The 12,520-nt window shown below is 45.1% G+C and overlaps 1 protein-coding gene across 6 annotated transcripts in view; it reads right to left on the bottom strand.

Annotated features, from left to right (window-relative positions):
- znf280d (zinc finger protein 280D) overlaps positions 1-11,442 on the bottom strand; it is a 188,787-nt gene extending 177,345 nt beyond the window's left edge. For 2 of the 6 annotated variants that reach the window (XM_072470735.1, XM_072470740.1), the window contains exon 1: positions 11,274-11,442. The gene's annotated coding sequence lies outside the window, so the exon portion shown is untranslated. The remainder of the gene's footprint in view (positions 1-11,273) is intronic. The other 4 variants (XM_072470737.1, XM_072470736.1, XM_072470739.1 and 1 more) reach the window with 3 other exon arrangements.
- Between the last annotated feature and the right edge of the window lie 1,078 nt (positions 11,443-12,520).

Below are 12,520 nucleotides of genomic sequence, written 5' to 3'. Positions count from 1 at the left end.
ACCCTGATAAATTAATTCCATTATTTTATTTGATATTGATGGGACTTGGCACCATTTTGAAAGATGGAATTAAAAATGGTGACGTTTCCTCCATTTCACTCCTCCCGTTAATTATTGGCTCCAGTTTCTACTTTCCACCTCACCCCTAAACAGTACAGGACTGCCCAATGTTCCAGTGAGGGTCATTATAAATTCATATTTCTGGTGGTTTCTTCTGTTCCTATTGCTAAAGGAGGTGATTCAGAAATTCACAATTAGTTCAGAGTAAACATTTCCCTAAAATAACAAATGGCCAGCCAACAAATTACCCGAATTAAGTAGTTGATATATATATAAAGTTGTAGATGGAGTTTATTACATCACAATCTTCCATTTAAAATATAGTCATATCTCCCTGCTGTCCACCATTACCCTAACTTTGTTTTTATCAAGTACCAGGAACAATTTTAGCAATAACTACATCTTTCAATGTAATACTAAATCTCTCAATCCAAACTGTTTGTTATTCTATGCTAGGTATGACCGATGGCAGACTTAAAAAAGGGACACTAACCTACTGTAGCAATACTAGCTCCTCAATACCAGAATGCATGGGAAAAATAGACACTGGACTAAGATATGGAAAATTAAGCATCAACGGTAACCTTTCCAAAAGGATTAAGCTAAGCCTACCCATCCAGTGATTGTTGCTATGTAAATTATAGTACAGGTGGTACAAGAGGTTTCACTCAATTTCAGCCTAAGTGCTTCCAAGTTTATCATTTTGACCTCAGAATAGTGGAATTTACAGCTTGAAAAACATTTTAAAATAACACTTCACTGCATTTTTCTTTGGTACAATAAAACATTCCAGACTCCAATGTGTTCATTAAGAAATAAAGCCATTAGCTATTGGGAATTAAAGTTAGTCTTCCAAAAATTAATAATGCATATTAAATAAACAACTTTAAGTATTTAACAAAAAACGTCACCAATTTCTGTTCAAAATATACAAAAAAACAGCTACATATCTAAAGCGGAAGTGAATAATACTAGTTACTAACGGGATATGAAATTGCAATAAAGTAGTGAATTATTCAAAAATATTTTATCCAGAGTAAAATTCAGATGCTAAAGTTTTGAATCATAAAATTTACTGCCTAAAATGATATAGGTTTAAATAAAAACAAACGGACAGAGGGAATCAAGTATCAAAAAAAAGGCAATTTTGAATAAAAATGTTTGGTATATGCCAGGTTTATTCAACACAAGTCACTTTCAAGATTTCAAGCTCGTCATTCCTGAAGACTTAAATAGCTTAAATGTTGAATACTGAACTCTTAAAACTTAGATTCAGCAATTGAGGGGGGAAAAAACGTCCTACTGGTCTGGGAACAGCATGCATCGTCTGGCCCAGAAACCATAATTTCAAACATTCAAGTTTCATCATAGCTATGCGAATTGCTGCTTTTGGCATGTGTTTTGCTGACAAGAGTCTAGATTCAGAGCAAAGGATATTTGGGCAGGTGATGTGGGCTGCAGATTGTTACAGGGATAAGAAAGAAGAATAAAAGCACAACAATTAAAGTTGTAAATCTGTGTGAAGTTGTAAATCTGTGTGGAGTTTGCACATTCTCCCCGTGTCAGCGCGGGTCTCACCCCCACAACCCAAAACGTTGTGCAGGGTAGGTGAATTGGCCACACTAAATTGCCCCTTAATTGGAAAAAAAATTGAAGTTGTAAATCTGAAGCATTAAGGTCAATTGAGGGCAGAGATGGGAATGGCTAGCATATGGGTCTCAAAACTATAATGAATTGAAGTTTATAAGGGTGAAACGTTGGGATGAGGTTGGGGCAAAAGCAGACAACGTTATTTCTTCTAGAAATTATTTTTATTGAACCTTTATAGTGAAACATGTCGACAATAGAAAAAAGCTCTCAACTATAGCAACCACCCCTTAAACAAAAACATGGAACACCCCTCCCCCTAACCACTATAAGTGGGCTGATCCTTAAACTACAGTATGAATGACCGCCATCAACGATAGAACCCGTTGATCGTTCTCCTCGCAGTGAACTTGACCTTAAGGTACAAAAAAACACCATCAAATCACCTCGCCACGCTGCGGCACGAGGTGGTGTCGCCTGCCTCCAACTCAGCAGAATCCACCATCGGGCCAGCAATTAGGCAAATGTCAGAGCATCCGCCCCCAACACCCATCCTCAGCTCCACTGGTCCGACACCCCAAATATAGCGACTAACAGACATGGCTGTAAATCAACGTTCAGGATTGGCAATATGGCGTTGAAAAAAAATTCAAAATAACCCACCCACTTGGGACAGGACCAACATATAGACGTGTGGTTCGCCAGCCCTCCTGAGCACAGCTGTCCTCAATCCCCTCAAGAACAACAAAAATCAACTCATTCAAATTAACACCACCTTGAACTACATCAAACACAACCTTGTGCAGGGTGACGCAGCATTCACCCTTCAGAGGGACTCACTCCACTTTTCCTGCAAAATATGTCCCAACTCCTCATCCCACCTGGCCCTCACCTCTTCGATGGGCACTTGCTCTTACCCCATGATCCACCCATATATCCCCGACATGCTTCCTCTTCCCACCCGCAGTAAAACATCCTTTCCAGCAAAGTGGATGGCGGAGGAACCGGGAATGTCAAAAATGCCTGCCAAACAAAATTCTGCACCTGAAAGCATCTGCCCTAAGTCCTGCTTTCTCCTTCAACTCTTCCCAACTAGCAAACTGTCCTTCCAGAAACAAGTCCCTCACCCTCTCCAGCCCCTTACTTTTGCACCCCCCAAATCTGGCACCCAATTTTGCCGGTTCAAACAAATGGTTCCTCCAGATAGGGGTTCATCTTGACACTACTTTCAACTAAAAATGTTGACAGAGTTGCCGCCATATTTTGAACATGGAGTTGGCCACCAAGTTAGAAGTTATTTCGTTGGCTTACTTCCGGTGGCGGCCATGGAGTGAGTGGTCGCAAATTTTGTGGCTCCAGCTCGTGGCGGTTTTCCCCGGTTAACAGGTGGGTGTGAGGCGATAAAAAGGTGCAGGAGCGTGAGTGGAAGAGACTGATCCTCTGGTGTATGGAGCGGAGGGCCTGAAGTGGTTAAAAAAGAGCGAATCAGTCGGTTAGAGCTGGTGCAACACCTGCGATGCACGTGGAGATGGCAGAGAGCGACTCTGGCGGCTCAGTGGTCAACAGAGCAGCTGGTGAGCTTTGTGTATGAGACGTTCACCCAGCAATGGAAAGAGAGTCTGGAGGACCTGGCCCAGGCGATAGATTCGATCAGGGCGGTGGTCGACTGTGTGGAAACAAAGCTGGCGGCCCAGGGTCAGGCAATCCAGAAGATGGAGGAGGTGGCGTGGGAACACGAGGACCAGGTTGCCTCGGAGATGTGGCTGATGTGCAATCAGCAGAGGCGGCTCCAGGAGGAGGTTGAAGACCTAGAGAACATTAGGATTGAGAGTCCAACGGAGGGGAGTGAAGAAGCCGATGCTGGCGCATTTGTGGGGAGAATGCTGGAGAAGCTGCTCGGAGGGGGTCCGTTTGCACAGCCGTTGGAGGTGGATTGAGCACTAATGAGGAAGCCACAGAGGAACAAGCCGCTGAGGGCAATGGTGGTGCGATTGCACTGGTTCCTGGACAAGGAGTGAATAATGAGTTGGGCCAGGCAGACGAGGCGCTGCACCTGGGAGATCAGTGAAATCAGAGCGTACCAGGACCTGGGTGAAGAGTTGGCCAAGAGGAGAGCGAGCTTTAACAAGGTCATGGGAGTCCTCTACAAGAAGGGGGCAAAGTTTGGACTACTGTATCCAGCACGTCTGTGGGTGACCTACGAATTCCAGAAATTGTACTTAGGCTCGGCGGAGGAGGCGGCAGATTTTGTTAAAGACAATGGACTGGCAGGAGAAGGCGGACTTTGAATTGTGGTGGAGACGGTGTGTTGATGCTGCTGTTAACTTATGTTTGGGGCCATTTCTTTCTTTTCCGGCTTCAGATGTGTTGTGTTCTTGGTTAAGGGATGGTGCGGAGGGGTTGGTCTCTTTGTTTGGGCTTGGGGAAGGGAGGGTTGTGTTTGCTTGTTTGCACTAATGTTCGAGAGGGTGGGGCGAAATCAGCGAGGGGTAAGATGCTCGGCGCCATGGGCTGGGGCTGCCAGGCTCGCTGGGCGGGCTAGTTCACGGAAGCGCAATAGGGCGGTGGGGGGGGGGGGGGGGGGAGAAAGAGTACTGCTGACAGGGCAAGGGCTTTTAAAGTGTATGGGGAGGACGATCGCTATTGGTGGGTGCCTATGGGGAGGTGCGGTGACCAACCATGCTGGTCACGTGTAACATGCGAGGATTGAATGGGCCAGTCAAGAGGGCCCGTGTGTTCGCACACTTAAAAGCAATTGAAGGCGGATGTGGCTGTGCTCCAAGAGACCCACCTGAAGGTGGGGGGCCCAGATTAGGCTGAGGAAGGGATGGGTTGGGCAAGTATTCCATTCGGGATTGGACTTTTAAAACGAACGGGGTGGCGATTTTGGTTAATAAGCAGGTGGCGTTTGAGATGGGAAATATAATGATGGACTCTGGGGGAAGGTGTGTTATGGCAATCTGGAAATTGGAGGGGATGCCAGTGGTGTTAGTAAATATCGATGTGGAATTTATGAAACGGATGATGGGGCAGATTCCAGACCTGGACTCATCGGCTGATTATGGGGGGTAGGGACATAAGAGATATGCAGAGGAAGGGCTGTTAAAGGACCGATAGAGATTGCAAATGAAATTCGGGTTGTTATCCACGGGTAAGGCGGTAGGTCAGTTGCGAAGGGTGGGAGGGGCGGGATGCGAGTATGGGGAGAAAGCGAGCAGGATGTTAGCACACCAGTTGAGGAAGCAAGGCAGTGATTGGGAAAGTAACGACACAGCTGGGCATGCAGTCTTGGACCCGGCAGGGGTGAATGGGCTGTTTAGAGAGTTTTACAGCAAATTGTATAAGTCGGAATCCCCAGCAGGGGAAGAGGCAGTTTCTGGGAGAGTTGGACTTTGAAGGTTGATGAGGAGCTGGTGGAAGGCCTGGGTCCCAATTGGGCTTGTGAAAGTAGTGGCGGGTTGGAGGCAAAGCAATCGGCTAAGGCCCCGGTACCAGATGGGCACCCGGTGGAGTTCTCGGGGGTGTTGGACTGCTGTTGGTAAAGTCCTTCAATGAACCAAAGGAGTTGGGAGTGCTCCACCCGATGTTGTCACAGGCGACGATCTCCCAAATTTTAAAGCGGGATAAGGACCCAGAAAACTACGGGTCGTACAGGTCGATCTCCCTGATAAATGTGGATGCCAAACTGTTGGCGAAGATCCTGGCCACAAGAATCGAAGACTGCGTTCTTGGGGTAATAGGGGAGGACCAGACGGGGTTCGTTAAGGGGCGGCATTTGGTGACCAACAATAGGAGGTTGCTTAATGTAACTATGGTGCCTCCAGAGGGTCGTACGGTTGAGATGGTGGTGACCATGAACGCAAAGAAGGCCTTTGATCGGGTGGAGTGGGAATACTCATGGTAGGTCTTGGGGCGGTTTGGGCAGGGATTTGTGGATTGGGTCCGCTTGCTATACCAGGCACCAGTGGCGAGGGTGTGGATAAATCAGGCGAGATAAGATTACTCCAGATTGCACCGGGGGACGAGGCAGGTCCACTTCCCCCACTGTTGTTTGCCATGCCGATAGAGCCATTGGCATTGAGAGCGAAGGTCTGGCAGGGGATAGTACCGGAGAAGAGCACAGGGTCTAGCTCGATGCAGGCAATCTACTTGTGTACATATTGGGGGGGGGGGGGGGGGGGGGGGGGAGAGAATTGGAGGGATTACGGGGATATTAGAGAAATTCAGCTGGTTTTCAGGATACAAATTGAATATTGGTAAGAGAGAGGTCTCCGATCCAGGCGAGGGGCAGGAGAAGAGATTGTGTGAGATGCCGTTCAAGGTGGTGGGAGGGAGCTTTTGATATTTGGGTATCCAGGTGGTGCAAGAGTGGGAGCAGCTGCATAAACTGAATCTGGGTCAGTTGGTAGAACAGGTGAGGGGGAACTTCCGGAGGTGGGATGCGCTCCCGTTGACATTGGTCAGGTGGGTTCACAGTTAAAACGATGACCCTCCCAAGATTTGTGTTTGTTTTTCAGAGCTTCCCAATTTTTCACTTCATCCAAGGCTGGATGTCCGACAATCTAACAGCATCGTGCAGAGTCAACAGAGCTGGTGAAGGGGTAGAGCTGGGTGTCAGCATGGAAGCTGACCCCACACACTCAGATGATTTTCTCAATGGGGCAGCACATAGATAACAAATAGAAGGGACAAAAAGAGATCTTATGGAAGCTCCAAAGGTGTCAACATAGGAATGGGAAAATAAAACCAGTCCCAGATGCTCTGGCGACATATTAAGAGTGGAACCAAGTTACGATAGTCTCTTGGAGCTGACCAATATAGGTATCACTGGGAGTAGAGGTTGGTGTTGCATTATTGTAATGTGGGGAGCAGACACATGAATAAATCACTTTCTCAATATCTCCTTAGTCATAAACGTGTCCAGCATTCACACGTGTAGCCAGCAAGTTTGTTTCCGACGCGAGGAATGTCATTCTGTACAAGCAATGTTGAAGGGCTGAACCCAACCCACTGAAGACACCCCATGTGATTAAGTTTGATCTATATCCTAGCTATACAGGTAGTCTAAATTATTCACAGCAGCAGTATGACCAAAACACAATGAGCAAAAGGTCCATTCGAAAAAATACTCTTGCTGTCAGTCTTAGTAGCATTTGAATGTTGTACAAAGGGTTGTCACTGATAATGATTTGGCCAAAGAAAGACAGGTAATAAAAAGGAGCACAAACCATGAACTGTAAAGGGATTAGTAAAATTAAATTTGTTCACCAGGAGTTAATTATATTGGAAGTATGGCACATTTGTGGGTCAACAAACACCAGTAATTTCTGAATTGCTTTATATCTCATCTCAAAATAAAACAATGAAGGTTGTCCTCTTCATTGCCTCATGAATTAAAAAGAGCAGACAGATCCTAGGTTCAATCCTTGGGATGTCTTACATTAATTAATCTCAGCAGAGAGCGAACTGTCATCCTACAATTGCGCTGGGTACCCTCTATTTCATATTCTTCAGTCAGAAATGCATCACATTGAAACTCTCCAAACATTTCATCTTTCCCTTGATTGCTCATCAAGCATGAAATAAATGACTCACAAAAGTTCTTAGGATTGACTTTCTGGGTTCCATTTGCCTGGGAGCTTGAGTTATCAACCCTAAGCACTGCATTAACATCTTCAGGTGGCCCTAAAACAAACATCCAACTGGGAGAACAGGAAATTGAGGCACAGTGTTCGAAAAGCAATACATCTTAAAGTGCATTTTCATTGTTAGTATCATTGCCCTTCTTTGCTTTCCTGCCACAGGTCGCCTCAAACATTTCAGAACAACTTAAAGCAGAGAGTTGAAAGAACAAACTTTCAGCCCCTTTTTCTTCACTTTTGTACCTAGTGAGTGGTACCTCTGGGGCAAAAGGCAGGAAGATGAGCACCCTTACCTCCTTTTGTAGAAATGCAAAAAAAAAAACAGGGTCAATATCTCAAAAGTGCAATATCATTGAACAGTAGAGATTTCACTGCAAACGATATAAAGAGAAAAAGACACCTAATCCAAATTAAAACCATCGCACGCAAAAAGCAGCTAATAAAACAATTAACTAGGACTGGAAATAAACGAGGAGCAATGAAAATGAGGAGGGATGTGGGGATAACTACTTTTAACAACCAAACAATGGTACAATGTGTTTTCTCAATTTATACATGGCTACAAATCAATGTTCAATTGTGGATCATAATTAATACTCAAGCACAAAACTACAAAAACAAACTTTTATTCAGCTAACTTTCTTTCCACAATCTTTCTTCTTTCCAATTTTAAGTTTTGCAATAACATTAGTACAAACTGTACTCCAAGACAGGAATTACGAAACTGAAAATGGACACAATGTTAACCCTAAAACTCAGTTTTTAAAAAGTCAATTGGAAGCTAGTCTCACCAACTTGAAATGGACAATTAATTCTACATTAGGAACACAAGAACTAGGAGCCTGCTCCACCATTCAATATGGTCATGGCTGATCTAATTTTGTTCTTAACTCCACTTTCTTCATAACCCTTAAATGCATTATTGAATTAAAAATGTCTATCTCCTCTTAAAATTTACTCAATGTCCCGGCATCCATCACATTCTGGGGTACTGAATGTCACAGATTCACGAACCTTTTAGAGAAGTAATTTGTCTTCATCTCGGTTTTAAATTTCCTACCTCTCATCCTAAAACTATGACCTTTCATTCTCTATCCTCCACAATAGGAAGCATCCGCTCTACATCTACTGTGCCTAGTCAGGTTGTGCATCCCTCATCGGAGCGCAGTTCCCAACCACCGCAGAGGCACATTACATTCCGAAAAATTCCGATACACACTCGGCCCTAAGCATTTTGGATAAGGGGTGCTCAACCTGTAACTTTTATCATCTTATGAACCTCAATTACATCTCGTCATTCTAAAACTGAGAGCGTATAGGCCTAAACTGCTCAATCTCTGGGATCAATCAAGGGAACCTCTGAACTGCCTCCAATGCAACTACATTCTCCCTCAAATAAAGGGGACCCAAAACTGTGCACAGTACTCTAGGTGCATTCTCATCAATGCCTTGTACAGTTGAGGCAACACTTCCCTACATTTATACTCTAATCCTTCAGCTATAAATGCCAAAATTTCATTTGCAATCCTTATTACCTGCTGTACCTGCATACTAGTTTTCGGCAATTCATGCAACAGGACACCCAAATCCCTGTGCACCGAAACACGCCGAAATTCCTCTCCGTTTAGAGAATAAGTTGTCTATTTTTCTAACCAAAAAAGGATAACCTCACACTTATTAACCATATATTAGAAAATCAGTCTTAGCCAAATTTAATTCAACAAATATTCTCATATTCTCATTTCAACAATTTCTATCACTTGCAAATTTGATGAGTTAAGTTTTAAAATTACAGTGCAACAGAATAATGTACACTTAAAAAAAAAATTAAAACTTCTGGGATTCTCAACAGAAGTCCCAAAGGCATTTTCTACATTTGCAGCACTTCCCCACATTCAAATAAACCTTTAATTAGTTCTGAATTTCTTCAGCAGCCCTTTGATATTACATTGACGCACAGGAGTTTATTGTATTTTTCCGATATGTGGGCTATATGATTCTACTCTCCTCTCATTGGTACATGTAATAATAATAATAATCTTCATTACCGTCACAAGTAGGCTTCCATTAACACTGCAATCAAGGTAGTGAAAATTCCCTAGTCGCCACACTACAGCGCCTGTTTTGAGTACGAAGGGAGAATTCAGAATGTCCAATTCACCCAACAAGCAGGTCTTTCTGGACTTGTGGGAGGAAACTAGAGCACCCGGAAGAAACACACGCAGACACGGGGAAAACACGCAGACTCTGCACAAAGTGACTCAAGCCGGGAATCAAACCCAGGTCTCTGGCACTGCGAAGCAACAGTGCTAACCACTGTGCTACCCAGAATCCACAGACCAAAATTAATAAAATAAATGGGAGCAAAGGAAATCAACAGGAAGGACTCATATTTGTTAAATTACCACAACGTGCAACTTCTCTTACCTCACTGATCCATCATGCCTGCATCGACTCGCCAAAAGAGCTTGGTGCCATTCCCCAGTATCCCTGCGTATAATTTTGATTCAAGTAAATCATCTAATGCCCTCTTGAATGCCTTGATTTAAACTGCCTCCACTACACTTCCTTCCAGGTAGTGCATTCCAAATCCAAACTACTCCTGTGAAAAGGTTTGAAACGGCCTCCACACTTCCTTCCAGGTACTGCATTCCAAATCCAAACTACTCATTGTGAGAAAAGTTTTTTTTCCCTCAGGTCGCATTTGCTTCTTTTAGCAAATCACTTTCAATATGTGCTCTTTCAAACCCATGAACAGTTTCTACTCTGTTCAGCAGTTTTTTATGATTTTTAAAAATTATGTTCAGCGCAAATTGTATTAATCAATGCATCCCAGCCCTGAAATCAAGCTATTTTCAATAATTAGTCCAATTTCTTCGCCAATATTGATCGTAAAAGTTGAGATATGTACATATCCTCCCCTCCCCCCCCCCCCCCATATTAAACTGCTACTTCATTTTAAAACAATTTGTTGCCTTTCAAGGGGAGGGGGGGGGGTCAATTTCTGGATCCATTCAACAATACCGTCTCATTTAAATTACTTCAACGTGTACTGGGCAATTCAAATAATGAGGTACGTTCAGTGTTAATCTACTAAAAACACGTGTAACCAACAAGAAAAAGCGCCAAAACGACTTGAACTGAGGCGTTCCAGATTCGTAAGTTTACTGAAATAGCTGAAACTTACTGGCCATGTCTATGAGAAGAGTATGGAGCGGAGGTCACCTAAATAAACAAGCAATAGAGAACCCAATCCAAAACCACGCAGCATTATTCAAATAAGTAATCAAATACAATTTCGGGGAACGAGCGAATGGTATTGCAGTGTCAAAGTCACCTGGCACCTTTTTAATTCTACCCTTAATAATCTGAGGGATATAAAACCTGGTAAAGGACGCAACTGTAATCAAAAAGAATAAACGCGCGCAAGTTCCTCCTTTCATATCATACAAGGATGTTTGTGACGAGATTTTAAGCGTCTACAATGTCAGGAAACAGATATTCCACCGCCGTTTGGCGGGCGAAAGGCATCAAGTGGCAGTGACCTGTGATGGCCCATACCCCCGGGCTCTTTCTTTGCCTTTCCCATTTTCTGCTGGCGGCGGCTTCGGATAAATAACCTTCGCCACCACGACGAGGGGGAAATAAACATGCCACACCAAAACGCGACCAGGCGGCTCGGGGAGGGCACCACAGATGTGACAGATGGCACAATAAGGCCGAATCCGGGGCTGATGAGTAGTGGCCGGCCCGCCCAGAGGCCTCGCCTTGAATCTCGCCGTCCGGTTCTTCTCGGTGAAGCAACAACAAGCAAACATGGCGCCGGCGCCCAGGCCGCCCGCCCACTCGGCCGGCGCCCAGGCCGCCCGCCCACTCGGCAGGCCCCGACCTTCCCAGCCCGCTCCCGCAGACCGCTGCCGGCAGACCGGCCACCGGGCGGCCCTACGCTTCACTAATCAATAAACGCCAGAAAGAGTGACTCACCGCTCGCTCCTCCGCGGCCTAAAAGCGCAAACTCTCAACAGCCGCCATCAGCCAACATTATTACCATTATTTTTGCCGCTGCCGCAGCTGCGCACTGGGGAGCCCCTCGGAGCATCATGGGTAACAGGCAACCCCCAGCGCGCGAAGCCTCCGATCCAGCGTTTGAGCGCGGGGATACACCGTGGGACACTGGGCGCGGGGCTGCACTGGGCATTGTGCAACATTGGGCACCAGATTGCACTGGGCATTGTGCAATATGGGGCTCTACTGGGGATTGTGCAGCAATGGGCTCAATGCTGCACTGGGCATTGTGCAACACTGGGTATGGGACTGCACTGGTCATTGTGCAGCATGGGGCTGCACTGAGCATTGCAGCACAGGGCTGCATTGGACATTGTGCAACATTTGGTGTGGGTCTGCACTAAGCGTTGTGCAGTGCAAGGCAATACTGGGCATGGGACTGCACAGCGTTGTGCTGCACTGGAGAAATGTGCAACACAGGGCTACAGCTGGGCATGTGGACGTAGTTAAGGCACAGGTCTGCTGCCAGCATATTGTTATGACATCCCAGGCTAGTGCAATCAATTCCAGCACCACAAGACGCGGAGATGCAGCACCGTTGAAATTAACTCTTAATTTTAAAAATACCCCAAGTGTTTGGATGCCCAATAACTACCGTCAGCAGGTTTGTAAATGTAAATACAATTAATAACAAAAACTATATTTAAATCGGCAGCAAATACAACTGGTTAACTATTATCCAATTTATAACCCCCCTCTTTAGCTCGCACAACCCTCGATACACGCACACACACAAGACAGACAAACACCGAGGGTTGCAAACAAAAACTGAAGCAAAAGAATAAGTCTCGGTTTCAGATGAACCTCCCAATTGGATCTTTCTTCAGTCTGGGCCCCAGTTGATATCTTTGCTTTCAGTCTGTAATGGTTTTCACTGTAGATTCATCAGGGTTTTAATACTTCTCTGCAGACTCAGAAACAATAGGCAGGAAACATTTCGGAGAGAGCAACACACAACCTTTCCTCTCAGCGTCTAGGAGCTTTCTGCCAGGTTTTCTGAAAAAGGCCCACCTGACGGCACCCAATCACTTTTTTTTTCCAATTAAGGGGCAATTTAGAGTGGGCAATCCACCTTACCTGCACATCTTTGGGTTGTGGGGGTGAAACCCTCACAGACATGGGGAGAATGTGGAAACTCCACACAAACAGTGACCCGGGGTCAGGAT

The sequence above is a fragment of the Scyliorhinus torazame genome, chromosome 12 (assembly GCF_047496885.1).
Source record: "Scyliorhinus torazame isolate Kashiwa2021f chromosome 12, sScyTor2.1, whole genome shotgun sequence".
Lineage (NCBI taxonomy): Eukaryota > Metazoa > Chordata > Chondrichthyes > Carcharhiniformes > Scyliorhinidae > Scyliorhinus > Scyliorhinus torazame.
The sequence above is the reverse complement of the archived record's forward strand: the minus strand, read 5'-3'. Positions and strand labels throughout refer to the sequence as shown.